Genomic DNA, 19,895 nt, shown 5'->3' with positions numbered 1-19,895 from the left:
TAAGGACTCAGGACCATGACAGAAAAAAGAAAAAGAAATAACACCCCTTCCCTATTTGTGCTAGATTTTAACATGTCAGCCAATCAAAAAAATGATATGGCAACATGTGTCACTTGTTGTTTAGGCAGAAGGGGAAGTTTTTAGGAGTGACACCCGCAACGGAAAGCGGGCGAGCGAAAAAAAGAGAGAGAGCAAGTTTTCATATGTGAGACATTAGTGACGTTTAGCGTGTTTGAAGGCTGTAGTTAGTGTGTTGTGTAGTTATTGTTTTGTATTGTGTGTCAGTGAGACTGCTGAAATTCATATTTGCCCCCAAAAAGCCATAAAAGGCAGATTCCAGTGTAAACGCTGTTCCCACATGGAAAACTGGACTGATGCACCTCCTGCTGTCAGACCTGCAGGGTTTAGGCCTGTGCTGTTATCTTCTGTCTTATACTGAACACAAACTATTTTTTTGGACTGGCACAAATAATTTGTGTGCCTTCTTATTTGATGCAGCACAGCTGATTGTTCTGTAAATAGATTTAAATGGTTATATAAAAAAACGCCTGAGGACATGGCTGCATTTTTAAATGGTAAATGGCCTGTATTTATATAGCGCTTTACTAGTCCCTAAGGACCCCAAAGCGCTCTACATATCCAGTCATCCACCCATTCACACATTTTTAGGTAAATAGTACCATATAACTTTGTTGTTTGCAAAATTTGTGCATATCTTTAGAAGTGTACAATTTCTATTTGCATTTCAAGTTATGAAAATGATTTGTTAAACATGTTTGTGGGTTTTACAGTAAAAAATACAACCTTTTTCTACTCGGATTTTGAATTTTTTTGTCTGAATTTAGATCAATTGTGTATATATAATAATATAATATAATATAATATAGTATGCCAAAATGAAAAAATAACTCAAATTTCAGATATTTGAGGTTGTGCTGAAAATAATGATACCAAACAAGGCAAGAAAAACATATTTTAAAGGTGAAATATAGAGGTAAAATCAAAAGTAGTCAAAAACAGCCAATTATACCCTGGACTCCAGAGGGTGAATATTGTGCTGAACACAGTCCAAAAGATTCAGTAAGCTACATCAGTTTCTACGGTTTACTATCATAGCCAAGTGGCTAACAAACAAAGTTTAGTCTGTTACTGTTACTATTTTTAGAATTTCTTCTTGGACCAACTGTAACCCACATAATTTCCTTAGGGATTAATAAAGTATTCTGATTCTGATTGTTCCAGGATAACCTGCCATTATCCAATCACACATCTGCTTACCTGTATCTTTTGCTCGTTTCCCCTCCTCTTTTTTTCTTGTTTTTCTAAACTGAAGACCTGATGGCTTTAAACTTGTCTTGTCCACCTTCCATTGGTTTTAATTTTGCACCCATCCCCCAACCCGAGGATCACCACAACATAACCTAACCCAGGATTCAAATCAGGAATACATAATGGGCTTGGATTTAAAACATTATGAATGAAATGTGCTCTATTTGGAAGCAGCTGACCCCTCCCCTTTTGACAGGTTGTGTGTGAGACTTTAAATCATCAAAATGTAAATTTTAAATTGTTATTGATCCCTTTACCCCGAGTCCTAAAGTGTATATTTATTTTCTTACTCTTCTTATATTTATTGTTTGTTTACTTGCACTACTGTAACTGGTCGTCTCATCTCTCTATAAACTGGACTGAATGTAGCGGAGATGACAATAGTGTTTACTTTGACTTCACCACAGCAGCGAGCAGGCGCACCGAGGGCTCTCGCGCTCACTTTATAGAATTTAAAAAAAACATTGGTGCAAATCATAACTCTGTATCATAACATCTGGTGGTTTTGTGATTGTTGGTTTGTTTTTATTTTGTTTTATTTTGCAAGTTGGTTATTAGCTGCTGCTCCAGCCAGAGAATCCCCCGTCGCCCCACCCTCTCCTCCCTGTGCCGCAAGCAGCAGGCGCACCTCGCAAACGGAGGGCGCCCTTACACCCAGCAAATGGGCGGCAGAAAACCGACCGGTGCCTATGCCAACTTCAAAATGCGCTGGCTGATGTTGGGGCAGCATGAGTACGAGCAACTTCTTTTTGGAGATGCCCGTGATACCACCCTCACCGCGATGCCGCCCTGGGCAACCGCCCATGTCGCCACTATCAAAAACCGCTACTGCTTGGATGAGTGACAAAGCGACCCACTGAAAACGCTACGTCCAGATGAACAGAATCAACATTTGGGGATCAAGGACGTCATTCCTGTTGGTCTGGACAGACATCGGTTTGCACACATGTGGAACCGTTCAACAGAGGATGTGGTCGCATTAGCCCTGCATTAAGCCCTGACCCACCCTGAACACAACTCTCATTTTAGGATGCTATTTGTTGACTTAAGCTTGGCTTTCATCATGGTGAGCCCAGTTCAGCTGGCTGTAAAGCTTCGTAACCTGGGTTTGTCGACACAGTTGTGCCACTGGATCAGAGACTTTCTCTTCAACAGGCTTTAGGTGGTGAGAATGGGGAGCTGGACATCTTCCACACGGATCCTGAACATGGCCACGCCACAGGGCTGTGTGCTCAACTTGGCTCTTATGCTCTTATGTGATCAGTGAGATGCTGGGGTATAAGTTGAACAGCCACAAGGAGCAATACCCTCAATGGAGAAGGAGAAAGGTGCAACAAAGAAGGTACCTAAGAAGTATAGCAAGCTGTCCATACCTGAGGCCTTGGAAACTGCCAAGCAAAGACTCACAGCCTTGGCTAGATGCTTGAGGAGGTACACCAGAGAGATAGAATGCAGGAGAATAAACGAGCGGTTCTCCACAGAACCAGCCAAGGTGTACTCTCAGTGGCAGGTGAACAATATGAGAACAGCACCACTGAGGCTGGAGACAGAGCAATACTGGAAGAGCATATGGGAGAAGGATGCAACCCATAACGGCAATGCTCACTGGCTAGAGGATCTGAGGGCTGACCACAGCGACCTCCCTGAACAGGGTCCAGTAACCATCACAGTGGCAGATATCCAAGAAAGGGTCTCCAGTATGAAGAGTTGGACAGCACCAGGGCCCGACATGGTTCCCGCCTACTGGCTGAAGAAGCTGACTGCACTCCACGAGCGTCTGGCAGCACAAATGAACCAGCTGCTAGTTAACGAGAGACACCCGGAATGGCTAACCGAAGGTCGGACGGTCCTGATCCCCAAGGACCCCAAGAAGGGACCGGTCCCCTTCAACTACCGACCAATAACCTGCCTCAGTACTACATGGAAGCTCCTGTCAGGCATCATATCGGCTAAGATGAACAGGCACATGGGTCAATACATGAGCGGGACACAGAAAGGAATTGGCAAGAATACCAGAGGCGCAAAACACCAGCTACTGGTAGACAGAACAATCAGCCGAGACTGCAAGACCAGACTGACCAACCTGTGCACTGCCTGGATTGATTACAAGAAGGCCTATGACTCAATGCCCCACAGCTGGATACTGGAATGCCTAGAATTGTACAAGATCAATGGGACCCTAAGAGCCTTCATCAGGAACTCAATGGGGATGTGGCGTACAACACTAGAGGCCAACTCCAAGCCCATAGCACAAGTCACCATCAAGTGCGGGATCTACCAAGGAGATGCTCTGTCCCCACTGCTGTTCTGCATAGGCCTGAACCCCCTCAGTGAGATCATTAACAAGACTGGCTACGGATACCGACTACGGAACGGAGCAGTTGTCAGCCACCTCCTGTACATGGATGACATCAAGCTGTATGCCAAGAGTGAACGAGACATCGATTCACTGATCCACACTACCAGGCTATACAGCAATGACATTGGAATGTCGTTCGGACTGGAGAAGTGTAGTCGGATGGTAACAAAGAGAGGGAAGGTAGTCAGAACTGAGGGGATTGAACTACCAGAAGTCAACATTGCAGACATAGAGGACAGTTACAAGTACTTGGGGATCCCGCAGGCAAATGGGAACCATGAAGAGGCCGCTAGAAAAGCTGCAACCACCAAGTACCTGCAGAGGGTCAGGCAAGTCCTGAGGAGTCAGCTGAATGGTAAGAACAAGATCCGGGCCATCAACACGTACGCCCTGCCCGTGATCAGGTACCCTGCTGGGGTAATAGGCTGGCCAAAGGAGGAGATAGAAGCCACTGACATAAAGACAAGAAAGCTCCTTACCATGCATGGAGGGTTTCACCCCAAGTCCAGCACCCTGAGGCTGTACGCTAAGCGGAAGGAAGGGGGCCGGGGACTGGTGAGTGTCAGCACCACAGTCCAGGATGAGACAACGAACATCCAAGAATACATTGGGAAGATGGCCCCAACTGACCGAGTGCTCAGTGAATACCTCAGGCAGCAGAAACCCAAGAAAGAGGAGGGAGACGAGGAACCATCATGGAAGGACAGGCCCCTGCACGGTATGTACCACCGGCAGATAGAGGAGGTGGCTGATATCCAGAAATCCTACCAGTGGCTGGACAAAGCTGGACTGAAAGACAGCACAGAGGCACTAATCATGGCAGCACAAGAACAAGCTCTGAGCACAAGATCCATAGAGGCTGGGGTCTATCACACCAGGCAAGACCCCAGGTGCAGGCTGTGTAAAGATGCCCCAGAGACAATCCAGCACATAACAGCAGGGTGCAAGATGCTAGCAGGCAAGGCATACATGGAACGCCATAACCAAGTGGCCGGCATAGTGTACAGGAACATCTGTGCCGAGTATAACCTGGAAGTCCCGAGGTCAAAATGGGAGATGCCCCCAAGGGTGGTGGAGAATGACCGAGCTAAGATCCTGTGGGACTTCCAGATACAGACGGACAAAATGGTGGTGGCTAACCAACCGGACATAGTGGTGGTAGACAAACAGAAGAAGACGGCCGTAGTGATCGATGTAGCGGTTCCGAATGACAGCAATATCAGGAAGAAGGAACACGAGAAGCTGGAGAAATACCAAGGGCTCAGAGAAGAGCTCGAGAGGATGTGGAGGGTGAAGGTAACGGTGGTCCCCGTGGTAATCGGAGCACTAGGTGCGGTGACTCCCAAGCTAGGCGAGTGGCTCCAGCAGATCCCGGGAACAACATCGGAGATCTCTGTCCAGAAGAGCGCAGTCCTGGGAACAGCTAAGATACTGCAGGACCCTCAAGCTCCCAGGCCTCTGGTAGAGGACCCGAGCTTGAAGGATCAACCGCCCGCAGGGGCGTGCTGGGTGTATATATATATATATAATGTTCTTCCTCTACACCCCCCCCCCCCATTTTTGCACATGTCGAGGAGCGTGTCAGGCTACATTTCACTGTGTGTTATACTTGTATAACTATGCATGTGACAAATAAAGAACCTTGAACCTTTAGATGAACTGCTGGACTTCTTCACTGTGTTATCTAGGGTGAACCATCTAGGGTGAGGGGTCTTCCTGACCAAGGATGTACCTTTTGTGCTTTCATGTTATATGACCCTTTGATCAGCAGGAACACACACACACACACACACACACACACACACACACACACACACACACACACCCACTGAAGTATAAATAAAGACCGGGCAGTTTCTCAGTGCGAGTCTCAGTCTGGAGGCCGCCCTTGCTAGCAAGAAGTTCTGTGTGTTTCTCTTCTCTGAGTCTTTACTGAAGAAGTGTTTAGAGTATATTTCTTAACATAACCCATAAAAATACATTTCACAATCGTATAAAACAAAATAACAGGATAACAGAAGTATCACCGGCTAAACATTTCCCTCTAGTGGACAAATTAATGGTAGCGCATTACATTTTCACTTGCTTGTGCTTTACAGACAAATTGTCATGGTCCGGAGTCTGCGACTCCGTGTTTATGTTTAGTTTATTAGTATTCTGTGGTTTTGGTTGCCTTGGGTGTTTGTACTCTTCTGTTTCATGGTTCATGTTCCTATGTTCTGTGTCCCCCAGTCTGTGTTAAGTTGGTGGGTTATGTCATTGCGTGTATGTGTTTCCTGTTTTATTGTGAAGGTCTGCGTCTTATGTGAGTGTTTTCAGTTTGCCTCCCTAGTCTCGTCAAAAAAACAAACAAAAAAAACAAAACACCTGGGTCACCTGTATGAAGAAAAAAACAGAAGAGAAAGCAAACAACAAAGAGCAACATAATAAAAAAAAACAGCACCATCACAATAAACTAGCTAGCAGTAGATATCAGTAGATACTAAATAATAAACGATATTGTGCAGCACGCAAGATTGACAGCGCACAATGTGCTTTGAGGCAGCAGCCAAGAAAGCTGTAGTCCGCGTCTGTGAATACCCGTGTGTACACCTGTGTGCACACCTGTGTGGATCAGCATGCTTGCATTCCAAAGGTTTCTCCATGTAATGATCTGCTAGGGAGTGTGGGGGTATGAAGCAGGTATGGAGGAGATCAAAACTCCAGACATCCAGAGGCCCCCAGAACACAAGAGACCAAGGAAGACCAACAGAGGGGCAGCCGCGCCACTGTCCCAGAAAGAGCTGAGGAGAGTCCCAGATGAGGGCTCACTCAGCAGCCGCGGAGCAGAAGCCAGGGGGAGTTGCAGTGACGCGCCCGTGAGCTCCGCCGGCAGCCAGCTGTGCCTGAGTGACCGAGCCCCAGGCCAAGAGTGAGCCGGTGTGTACCTGGACGCCCATCCCCGGACACAAAGAGAGTGGTCACCTCTAACGGCCTCAGTGTTCATCGCCTGAGCTGTGGTCAGATGGAAAATAGAGTCCAAGAATTCACTGTGTTGAGTTCAAACTATGTGTCAGGGTTCCTGGGTCTTTGAACCAGTCTTTTTAGTTTATTCATGTTCTCTCTTTAGTTTCCACATGTTCACATTTCCAGTTGTACTATTTTAGTCCTTTGCTGGTGCATTATGTTCTAGTTCTACTTCCAGTGTGTCATCAGTTAGATTAAGCTCAGCTGTGTACTCACACAAAAAAAGCTGGAGTTGAAATTGTATTTTCCTAATAAAAAATAAAATAAAATAAAGAAATCTGAAAAAAACGCTCCAAAAATGTGGGTCTGTGTAAAAAAACTTCAAAACAGTTAATGCATTTCAGAAGAAAACCTTATATTAAAGCTGAAATTTGCACTTTAAAAACATTTTTATTTGATGTCAAAACCACTGTGGTGGTGTACAGAGGTACAATCCTCATTATTTATGGATCTGCAGCATCTGAGTCTGAAACTGAAGCCTGAAACCTGGATTATTGCATGTTGTGTTGAGTTGTTCCTTTTCTCTCATACTGTGTCTGTATAACAGTGGGTGGAATGATCATTGTGAGGTCAGCTGAGTACAGATGTGGAGGTGAAGTAATCTGCTCTCACGGTGACGCTGTGAACAACGTGAGGAACAGGTGAGCACTGTGGGATGGTAGAAGTGAGCCTTTGATTCAAAAGAAGAAACAAACTAAAACCTGTTGAACAGCTTTACTCAAACTAACAGGAAGTAAATGATCACCTGAAAGTAACTTGTTTCATATCTTTGAGCTGAAAACCAGCTGTTTCTGTCTCCCTGCAGCTGTGATGGAAAAACCGAGTGTGACATAAAGTCAAACATTACTTATGATCCTGGAGTCTGCAAATACCTGGAGACCACCTACGCCTGCTTCCCACGTAACGACTCTGTTAAACCTGTGATTAGAAATGACTGATGAACCCAATCTGTACATGAATGATTATGACCTTCCTTACAAGACGAACTGCCAACTCTTTGAGCCACGACAATACAATATATGCATACGTCAAATCAAAACCACAATGACTTGTAACACAGTTTGAAAACAACATTGTCTCCGACTCCACGGCAGGTGCTTCCTGTCAATCTTCTGACCCTCGCTTCTCGTCTGGAACATCAGGCCCACATTGTGCAAGAAACTGTTCTTTTTTGCAGAGACAATTTTTGCAGTTGCAAGAAAACATGATTAACCTCTCACCTATAAATGAGTCTATCTACCGTGTGTGTGTGTGTGTGTGTGTGTGTGTGTGTGTGTGTGTGTGTGTGTGTGTGTGTGTGTGTGTGTGTGTGTGTGTGTGTGTGTGTGTGTGTGTGTCGGCATGAAATGCACTCAGTTTCACCTCTCACCTCACCCACTAACGCTCACAGTCAAACAGAGGCCACCCTCAAATGTGTTAGCAGTTTACTAAAACTATATATATATAATAGATGGAATAAATGCTGTAAATGAATGCCACTACTTCAAAGCTTAATGAAAAGACATAAATGAATGAAAGATAACAATGAATCATCTGGAATAAAAGGTTAATATGATAACCGTAAACATTTTAAGGCCATCTTAAAGCTTTCTGTTACATTGTTAAAGCAATGATTATACCGCAGATTATATAATGACAAAAGGCATTTTATTCCCTTTTACCCTTTACACTTGTCAGGGTAAGTAGCTAGTAGTAGTAGTAGTATCTTTTTGGGTCTGTACATTCAGATATTTTTGAAGTGAATAAAAATGATAATCTTTCATAATTTTTAAAAGATTACATTTTCTGTGTGAAAAGATTGATCATCATCATTTTGTTTCCAGATCCTAAAAGATTGAAATCACATTTATGAAAAAGATCTTGAAAATATATCAGCATCATTTTTTACATCAGGTTATCATGTCAGATAATAAAAATGAAAATTGTACATAAAAATTAATAAATAAAGTTATTAAAGCTTAGAGTTCAACCTCTTTTTCCTGCACGGAGCATCACTGTTGATTGTTTTCACTTATGTCTGTGTTTTATTCACTGATGTTTCCTGAACATCGACAGAATGTGGAGAATTCACAGCTGTGAGTTTATGTCCAGAACATCTTTACGTTGTGTTTACCAACTGAAGATTAGATAAGTCCAAGCTACCGCTTTATACCACAAGATGGTGCAGTAAATCAGTGTAACAGTTCTTGAACAACCATCTGAAGTTAAGAGATGAACACATGTGAATAGACCTTTTAAAATGCCGACCCCTGGTGGTTATCATTACTGTCTGCAATAAAAGTACATTTAAAGTTTACAAAGTCCTTTGAAAAAGCACTTAGAAGTAAAATTCAAACGGAAAGTCAAAAGAACAGATAAAATTATAATGTGGAGACAAAGCTAAAACAAAAAACTTAGATGCAATACAGAAATTGATAAAACAAAGACTAACAAAATAAAACAGAAGGGAAAAGGTCACAAATTGATATTCTTACATTTCAGTGGAAGTTTGGTATAGTCAAGATTGAAGGGAAGATCGAATTGGATCCTACTCTGAAATAGAATCAGAAGACTTTATTAATCCCAGAAGAAACGACGTGGTCACAGTTGGTCCAAGACAGTAAGCACAGTAGCAAACAAGTTAAATTACCAAATTAAATCATATTGTGGCTAGCTGAGGAATTATATAGATTGGGCCTCACAATTATATGGCTCTTTAGATTATCCTCTTACCCCACTGAGGCACAAGGGGAACCTCATTTCTTCACATTTTAGAAGACACCCTAACACTATGTTTCCAAAAGGATATAAAACCCTCCACATAACTTTGCTCATGATGTAACACTAAGACTAGACTAAAAGAGTTACACAACAATAACAGATACAGCTAAACACAATTTTCTTAAACTTAACATAAAGCACAGTTTACCAGAAGCCTGATGGGAGATTACATTTAGCCACTCCCAACACACCACACAACCCTCACTTAGTTGGGTTTTGAGTCTGGGGTTGGAACTGGGGCCCTGACCCACCATCACATGGCATCAAGGGCTGGAAAGGTCCAAGACAATCATGACAACCCACTGGCTCATCAGTTTAGGAAAAAGGCCTTTCTTCCTCTCTGGGCTTTAAACCTACATTTGCTGCCCAGGTGCAAGACCTCCCCCCTGCAGCAAATATTATAAACTTGTTTCTCCCATGATCCTACCTCAAGGGGGCCATGTCTGGTCAGCTCTTGTACCTCACGTGACCGTTCATGGAGATTGTGAAGGTAGTCCAATCTGGGTTCACTGCACAACTCCCACTCAAGGAGAGGCCCAGTTGCCAAGTCCACTGGAGTACGAAGCTCATGTCCAAACATTAGGGCTGCAGGAGTACGCTTAGTAGACTCTTGGACTGACATGCAGTAGGCCATTATTACAAGGGGGAGGTGCCTGTCCCACTTTTGCTGCTGGCGGGAGGTCAAGGTTACAGTTTGACTCTATGAACTCTTCCTCAGGTAAAGGACAGGTTTTAGCCAAATCCTGGCCTAATTATGGTCGCCGTGACAACACAACGTGCCCTGATGGAAATCCTAATTCTCAGCTCGAAAATGTTAACTGCTTCTGGTCAGGAAGCATGGCAAGCTGGGTGGCCAGTGTGTGGGTAAAGTGCTCCACCAGCCCATCACTCACTGCATCCTCAAAATTTCAATCTTAATTGCTGTGTAGTTCCTTGGGTATAACAAAGTGGCAGAACATCTCATTGACCAGACGCTCAGCTGTGGTAGCAACACTCTGGTCGGGTACAAACCTCATTAAGATGGAGCCAACCAGACTTGCAGCATCTCCAGTGACCCAGCCAGCTGACCCTCTGGTTTCTTAAAATTCAAGAGCGAGGTGAGAGAGGCGTGGTCAGTGGGCAGAAGTAATTTCTTCCCATAGAAATATGGTCAGAAGTGGCGGAGACCTAGCAACTCTCGACGGGTGATGCAGTAGTTACTGTCTGCTCTGCTGAGAGAATGGCTGTAGTAGGAGATGGCCTGCTCATCATTCTCACTGCCTCCCAGACCCGTGTTGTTGGAATCCATGTCCACAATAAATGGGCACTGCAGGTCTGGATAGGCCAGCACAGGGACCTAAATCAGTGCAGATTGAAGCCTTTTAAAGGGTGTGGCACAGTCCTCGGTGAGATGGAATGCACAGCCTTTCTGTGTGAGCTGGTGCAGGGAGCTTGCAATGGTAGCAGAGTCCTTGATGAGCCGCCTGTAATACAATGCCTGGCCAAGGAAGCTCCGCAGCTCTGCAACGTTGCGAGGAATGGGCCAGTTCCTCAATGCGACCACCTTTGAGGGGTCAGTGGAAACCCCTCCTGTGCTTACAACATGGTTATACTTCAGGCTCTCCAATACTGGCTTTAGAGGTGGGAACAAGCTGCCACACTTCTTCCGTGGTGTGAAGTTCCACAGCCTTAGTGCCCAAATATAGAGTAGCTCTGGGTACATCCACTGTGGCCTCCTATTTGGTCAGCATGTTTGGACCAATGATGCAGGGGTCTTGTATGTTGGCTAAACAGAACTTGTGGTCAACAGTGCAGGTAGAAACAGTTATCTGGAGAGATCTTTTTCCTACCACTCTGGCCCGTTCACCAGTGACTGCTGTGATACGGAGATCTGTGGGCTTCAAATCCTGTGGACTTGGGCCATCAATACCGGGAAGGGTACTAGTGCAAACCAGGGACAGTCTGGATCCGGCTTCTAGACGCCAACCCAACCAACCTGCAATTGTGGCTTAGTGAGGTTGGGAGGGTTTGTTGTGGGTGGCAGTTCCTACTTTATGCCACCCAACCTTACTTTGACTGTGGTGCTGGGGTTTATGCACTCGGTGCTGGACAGTAGCATGCGATGTGGCCCAGCTAACCACACTGGTAGCATTCACCTCTAGCTTGCCAGGGAGCTCTTCAAGTCCCCCATTGTAGCCATCGAGGGGGCATACTGGAGATTTGGTGGGTCATTTCTTTGTTGTTGCTCCCCTCACAGTCTGCCTGGTGCACTCAATGACTTGTGCTGAAGGTATATTCCTCTGAGCCAAGCACATGTTCAGCTCGTACTGCTTCAATTAGGGCTGTTGTTAAATTTTTTGGTACATATAGGTGAATGTGTTCCTGCAGTCTTTTTGGTTGGAGCCCTCAAACAAAGGCCTGGACAGCAAGGCCTTTGTGCTGCAGTCTCAAAGGTGGGATACCCCTGGAATTTTTTATAGTCGGAGGTCAGCAGTACGAGACTTCCATTGCCTGTCAAAAATTCTGTCCCTACTGGGGAGGTAGAGTGGCAAATGGTTCCTGCCGCCAATGACTCCTTGATACATTTCTCCATCGCCTCCCTCCCTCTACTCATACAAAGCTTGTATGAGTGGAGAGCATGGCGCCAGGAAGGAGACCAATGGTACAGTCATAGGGGGAATGTGGTGGTAAAGATAGGGCTATATTGTTGCTAGGTATTTCTTGGCCTGGAGAAAAAGGTCAGTAGAGCAGGGGGTGACACTTCCGGGGACCTGAAGGAAAAGTAAACTTGAGACAGTGGGCATGGCAGAATAAACTCCAGTTCACTGCCTTATTGTTGCTACTGTCCCAGTATCTGGGGACGTAGGTGTGGAGAAAGTTTTAGTTTCCCAGTGGTCGGTTGTCAATCAATCAATCAATCAATCAATCAATCAATCAATCAATCAATCAATCAATCAATCAATCAATCAAACCTTTATTTGTCACATGCAATGTTACATATACATGTTACCTGCAGTGAAAATTTGACCCCCTTCTGACCATACTTACATTGCACAAACCTCACATTGGGAAGACAGGTCGGAAACAGGTAGGAAGGTAAGAAAACACTGAAAGTAATACACAAGGGGAGAGGATCCCACACTGTGCTCCTACAGGAGAGCAGTTTGAGAACAGAAAAAAACACCTCAGCACAGAAAAGCACATGGATCTTCATGTCTTACACCATAGAAAACAACATGTGACTTGCAACAGGGGTGGTATCGGGTATGGAGTTAGCTGAGGTACACAACAGCCCCATACGATCCTGCAGCCATCTTTCCGGCGCTGAACACAGCCATCTCCTGGCTGGCCCCGGGCAGCCGCATGAAGATAATGGTTGTTTGGGTTTGGTTTAGTGCGAACAAAGCTCATCCAATTTTCCAGCTGATCTAATGTCCATCACTGGTCCCCAGATCTATCGATTCCCTGTTGCAGAGTCGTGAGCTTCTCCAAGATCTTATCCATGTTATGTTCAATAAGCAAAGTCTGAGTACTCATGGCCTTGCCCATTGCAGTGTCGGCCAGCCCTTGTGGGATTTTGAGCAGCTTCTTTATTCTTCGATAAGCCAGGTTTGAGCCAATTCTGATCAGGCAAAACCTGATGGAACCTATCATGGTTCCGAATAGTTGGATGTCTTTCAAATGTCCTCTGTTGAGAACGTTGCCAGGCACACGACACTCCACTTTGCCAGCTGTTGCATGTCCAGCAGCAAACGTCTCTGCAGGATGATTGGGCTTCCTCGAGCCCAGGCTTCTCATCGATAAGAAGGTGTCAATTTCATTAAGAGACCAGTTGATCAAATCCATAATTCCTTAGTTTTTACAGAAAAAGACTGAGAGAGTATCAGACGAGACTAGACAAAGACAAAGAGCCAAACAGGAAAGATAAGAGAGGGAAAAAGATGCAACCACCTCTGTTAAGAGCCAAAAGAGCGAAAATTAGAGGGGATTAACCGTACAGGTTCAGTGTTGTGGATGATCATTGCAAAAACCTTGTTGTTCAGAGTGGTGGTGGGTATGGGAAGCTAAAGAGGTGTCAGAGAAATGTCCACAAAAGCACGTAGGAGATGTGAGGTTTGTTGGTGATAGAATCTTACAGAGAGCAAAAATCAGGGCTTAGGAAAAGATGAACCACCCACCAGTATTTCCGAGATTCCCAGCAGGCGGGATCTTAAGGCTGCTACGAAATTGCCCAGCACAGCCGCAATAGAGATATTCCCAAGCGTGGAAACACCTCTCCCTCTCCTCTGGGGCGAGCCTTGAACACCTGATCTACAGGGACCCCAGGACCACTGCCGCCTCTTGTACATGCTCCACCCACGTGTCACTGTAGATGATAACATCATCCAGGTAGGCAGCAGTATATGCAGCGTGCGGCTGCAGCACCCAGTCCATGACACGCTGAAAAGTGACCGGGGCTCTGAACACGCCGAACAGAAGTGTGTTAAATTGGTGCACATCTGCAAAACGTTGTTGCAATGCAGCAACATCCGCTTTCTGGGCCTGTGTGAGATGGTTATCAAAATGGAGGGAGGTGGGAATTGTGGAATTTGGCACCTCCGGACCCAACTCATCTCTTTCTTTCACCATGCTCACCAGAGAAGTGGTTTCAGCCTTTCTCCATGCTTTGTTTGTGTGGTTCCTCCCTTGTCCTAGTCAACATCTCCCACTTGCCGTGTGACCACAAAGAGTCCTTGCCCCCTTGGCGAGTAACTCCGAGTATCACCGGCCACTCGGCCTTGGCACAGAAGCTCATTAACCTATTTTAGTTGCTGGTACTGGAATATTTTGGATGGTTTCTACACTTGGAGCTGAGGAGTTTGTCTGCAGAAAGGTCACTTTTTCTGAACCTACTTACAGTGGTATGAAAAAGTGACCCCAACACTTTCATTTAGAAACTGCATTTTCTGTTTACTTGTATCTTTGTCTGATATTTAAATTTCTTTGATGATCTGAAACATTTAAGTATGACAAACATACAAGAAATCAGCAAAGGGACAAACACTTTATCACACCATTAGACTTGGATTGTAACCATTCTCAGTCACATGTTTAACTTTTGCATGTTGCTGTAGCTGGTATGTTCAATGGTATGTTGTGTTTTTCATGGACTAGTTCAACATTTCTTCACACAGTCACAGTTGATGCAAACCGCTTTCTCAATAATACTAAAGATTTTTGAAGCAATAATGATGCTTTCCCCAGTAACCAACTCAATTACACATTTTAACTCATTCTCCAAAATACTGTCTCCTTTTCGTGCTCTCTCTCACATGGACATTTTCCATGCAAATCCAAACAAATGTGTTCCTTGCTGGCCTCCTGCCGCACCCTGTCGATTACCATACATTCGACCTAGTTTTTAAAAAAAAAATTGTTTTGTTTTTGTGATTCTTGCTGGGGTTGTGGCGCAGGAGATCTAGTAATTGGAGCATTTGGTTGTCCAATCCCTGGCCGCTCCAGCCTGCATGCCAAAGTAACCTTGGACAAGATACTGAACCCTGAATTGTTTCAAGTGCATTCATTGTTCGTTCTAGTTTTATTTTCTTGATTGTCTTATGATTCTGTATTCTGTGGTGTTTGCATTTAGCTTCCTGTTTTTCTTAGTGTCCATAGGTCTTGTTATCTCCTTACTGATACAATTTCCTTGTTTTTTATTACATTCCTTTACTTCTGAGTTTCTGAGATCCTTTTGTTTGTATTCTGTTCACTCAGTCTTCTTTATTTTAAACTCAGTCGAATATGCATGCAGTGTATTTGTCATCTGTTACTTCCTGTTTTAATTTGGTGGTCTGGAGTCTCTTGTGCTTGTATTTAGATCTACTTCCTAGAGGCTTGACCTTTGAATTTGACCTTTCAATAAAAAAATGTGTAAAATCTGAGTGCCTGATAATGAGATTGGGGCCCTTCCACTCCCTGGCTGGATCAGCTCTGTCTCATCAGCAGCAGTATACAGTGAGGTCAATAAGTATTTGATCACCCTGTGATTTTGCGCGTTCTCTTACTTAGAAATCATGGAGGGGTCTACAGTTTTCAGCATAGGTTAGATTTCCACTGTGAGAGACAGAATCTAAAAAGAAAAATCCAGAAATCACATTGTATGATTTTTGAACAATTTATTTGTGAATTACTGTGTCAAATAAGTATTTGATCACTTGAGTCAAAAAATAATAATATTTAGTACAGAAGCCTTTGTTAACAATTACCGAGGTCAAACGGTTCCTGTAGTTCTTCACCAGGTTTGCACACACTGCAGGAGGGATTTTGGCCCACTCATCCATAAAGATCTTCTCTAGATCTGTCAGATTTCGGGGCTGTCGCTGAGCAACATGGAGTTTCAGCTCCCTCCAAAGATTTTCTATTTGATTTAGGTCTGGAGACTGGCTAGGCTACTCCTGAACCTTGATATGCTTCTTACGGAGCCACTCCTTGGTTTTGCTGGCTGTGTGCTTTGGGTCATTGTCATGTTGGAAGACCCAGCCACGACCCATCTTTAATGCTCTGACTGAGGGAAGGAGGTTTTTACCCAATATGTCACAATACATGGCCCCATTCATCCTCTCCTTAATACAGTGCAGTCGTCCTGTCCCCTGTGCAGAAAAACACCCCCAGAGCTTGATGCTTCCAGCCCCATGCTTCACTGTAGGTATGGTATTATTGGGATGATACTCATCATGCTTCTTCCTCCAAACATGGCGAATGGAGTTAAGACCAAAATGTTCTACTTTTGTCTCATCTAACCACAGGACCTTCTCCCATGACTCCTCTGGACCATCCAGATGGTCCCTGGCAAACTTCACATGGGCCTGGACATGGGCTGACTTAAGCAGGGGAACCTTCCATGCGATGCAAGATTTTAAACCATGACGTCTTAGTGTATTACTGATAGTAGCCTTGGAAACGATGGTCCCAGCTCTCTTCATGGCATTGACCAGCTCCTCCCGTGTAGTTCTGGGCTGATTCTTCACCATTCTTGGCATCATTGAAACCCCACGCCTGGCCCCAGTCCGAGGGACATTGACAGTCATCATTAGCCTCTTCCATTTCCTGAAAATTGCTCCAACAGTTGTTCTTTTTTCACCAAGCTGGGTGGCAATCGCCCCATAGCCCTTTCCACTCACTGTATATGGACCATCCAGTCTCTGCCAGATGATCTATCTCTCAAAGCAGAAACCAGGCCTAGTTTGTGTTCCTTAGATTTATAGTTTATGAGTGCTAGTAAGAGCATTTCTCCTTGTGTTTCCGAGTGTGCTTCCATCCTCTAGTCTCAAGAAGTGGTTTCCTATCCACTGGGATACTCACCTCAACAATTCACCTGCCTGCTCATCCTTTGATGGCTCCCTCCTCTATGGATTCACAGAGCTGTGGACCTTCTCGCCCCCTGCTTCCCCACTTAAAGGTCACAACCTCACCTCATCTGAAACCTGAGCCATTTCCAGCCACTCCCTTGCTCCTCTCATCGCCTCATAAGCCCTCTGAGTGAATATTTTAAGAACTTCAAGGTACATCACAGTAAATGTCTTTCTGAAAGTGCTATGAATAATTTTAAGGATATAATTCCTCCACTGTTATCTTCCTCAATGTCTTGTGCCAACACCAAGTTTACTGCTCCATCGAGTGTTTTGCGTTTGGGTCCAACATCCTGCGTGCTGCACAGCCGTACCTCGACAGTCTAAACTGGGAGGCAACTACAGAGAGTACCGCAAAGGAACACAAAAACAGGGAACCTGAGAGGACACATGGAACAATAACGTATTATAAAAATGCAAAGAGGAGGGCTGTGTATCAAACTCTAACAGCAGTGCACAGTCACATACCTGCATTCATGACAAAGACCAACAAAGTAGAATGGTTAATTTTGGTGAACAACCAGTGTGAGCCCTGTGTGAAAAGACGGCATAGTTCGCTAGTCTCTTTCCTGGTAACGAAGTCTCACATGGAACGAACATCTAACCCAACATAAGGATGACAGAAGTAACCCACAGCAAATGATATTTAACCAAAAATAACCAAGTCAATTTCTATTAATGTTATGGACTAGCAACATGATTTCTTTCCACAACATTTACATTCGTTACCTCTGTGGGAATCCTTCATCACTCTGAAGATTACTCACAATTCTGCGCCCTTCATAGTCAATGCAGGGTGACATTTGCAATAGTAGGTGATGCCATTGTCCCATTTAGCAGGATTTAACTTCAAACCTTTTTAACTACACTGCTTCGCCAACTGGATGTAACTAATCAATTAGGTATGAGCCTCCTATTGGACAAATACTGAATGGTGATTATCTTTCAGTTGGCAACAAGTTGCCCAAATGATGCAATGAGTTGCTTCTCATTTCTTGAACAACCTTGTTGAAAGACACATCTCGTGGTCGTGGAAAAGATGATAGTGTGTGTAAAAAGGGTCAAACCATTGTCATGCATCAAGCAGAGAAAACAGCTAGTGGACAGTGGGGACAGAGCATCTTAGAGGTAGGAATGTGGCCAGAAAAAAATGTAATTTGCGAGGGAGCATAAAGATTGGATTCTGGAGCACTGGAAGAAGGTCATGTGGTCTGAGTCCAGATTTACTCTCTTCCAGAATGATGGCACATCAGGGTAAGAAGAGAGGCAGGTGAAGTGATGCACCCACCATGCTTGGTGCCTACTGTACAAGCCTGTGGGGGCAGTGCTCTAGGACTGCTGCAGTTGGTCAGGTCGAGGTTCAGCAATAGTATGTGCTCCAAGAATGAGGTCAGCTGACTACCTGACTATACTGAATGACCAGGTTATCCCATCAATGGATTTTTTCTTCCCTGATGGCATGAGTATATTCCAAGACGATAATGCTAGGATTCATCGAGCTCAAATTGTGAAAGAGTTGTTCTTCCAGCATGAGACATCATTGTCACACATGGATTAGCCACCACTGAGTCCAAACCTAAACCCCATTGAGAATCTTTGGCTGTGCTGGAGAAGGCTTTGTGCAGCAGACTCAGGTTGTTGGTAAAAGGTTAATGCAACACTGGATGGAGATAAATCTTGTGACACTGCAGAAGCTTCTCGAAACAATGCCACAGCGAATGAGCGAGTAATCAAAGATAAAGGCGGTCCAATGAAATATCAGAGTGTGTGACCTTTTTTTTGGGTGGAGACTTTTTGTTTAGCCAGGCAGTGCATGTCACAAAAGCAAAGACTATCAATAATTCAGAACACAAACACTGCATCACCGACCCAGGACCCTGACAGAGGCCATGTTTCCATATTGCACATGTACTGTAGTGATGGAAGTGAAATGAATGAAGAAATACATAAAGGCAACACGTGAACAAGAGGAGCTTCATAGAGCTCATCTTAAAAAAGCAAATGTGTTTGCCACAAGATCACATTCAGGTCACAATTGTGATGGGAAAAGCTGTCAGACAGGACAGGCTTTAAAAAAGAAGACGCCTCTTGGATGAAAGTGGAAACTCCAGAAACCTTTTGCATGAAGGTGTAGCTGTGTACAGTGACATGTTATGTTTTTCAGTATTTTTCCTATTTTGTTTTGGCGCTCTCTTGTCCTGTGTCAGTGTGCACAGTTTGGCTTCCCTCGTCCCGTTAGCCTCAATTAGTCCCAGCTGTGTTCCCTCTTGTTTCACATCCTCGCCTTAGCCTAGGTGTATTTAAGTCCTCTGTCGTCCTCTGCTTGTTGTTCTGTTGGCCTCTGTGTTTCCCTGTATTCCATATTTTTGAGTCTCCAGTTCTCTCCTGAGTTTTTGTGTCTTTGAGTGTTTTTGCCACAGCAATAAAGCTGCCTCTTTCAGTTCATCCTTTTGTATCTGCGCCCTGTAATTTGGATCCTCACTCTACCTGCTGCACAGCCGGACCTGAAAAGTTCTTCACGCAGTCAGAGTTGAAGTAACACTTCTGTCTAAATACTGTGAGTGTTTTTGAAACTCTGTTTTCCTCGTGAACTGGCTTCAGAACACATTTTCACCCACTTTCTCAAATCTTTCTCCTTTGCGTGCTTTGACCAGAGAGACGTGTGGAGATAATCCATGCAAATGTGAAAATTTTCTATACAAATGTGTTCCTGCTGCACTCATGCTGCACCCTGTTTTTCTTTTTTAATAATCGTTTTATCACTACAAACATCAAGCAGCTAAAACATCCACCTGCTGTACCACCCCATTTAAACCACTGTAAACACTGGTGTGTTGAACACCCACAGCTGTTGCTGCATGTGTGTCTGTGTCGTCCACTTGGTCTCCGTCCTCTTTGTTCCCTCTTTAGGACGCTGTTAATGAACAGGGGAGTGTCACTTTCTCTCTGAGCTGATCAGGCTCTTTGAACTGTTCTGTGCTCTTCATTTAAATCCAGACGTGATCACATTTTCAAACTGTAGCTCCTAAACTTTGGAACAGCTCTTCACGACATCTGAATCATTACAAAAAAAA

This window comes from Rhamphochromis sp. 'chilingali' (genome assembly GCF_963969265.1).
Source record: "Rhamphochromis sp. 'chilingali' genome assembly, chromosome: 12".
Taxonomy (NCBI): Eukaryota; Metazoa; Chordata; class Actinopteri; order Cichliformes; family Cichlidae; genus Rhamphochromis; species Rhamphochromis sp. 'chilingali'.
The sequence above is the reverse complement of the archived record's forward strand: the minus strand, read 5'-3'. Positions refer to the sequence as shown.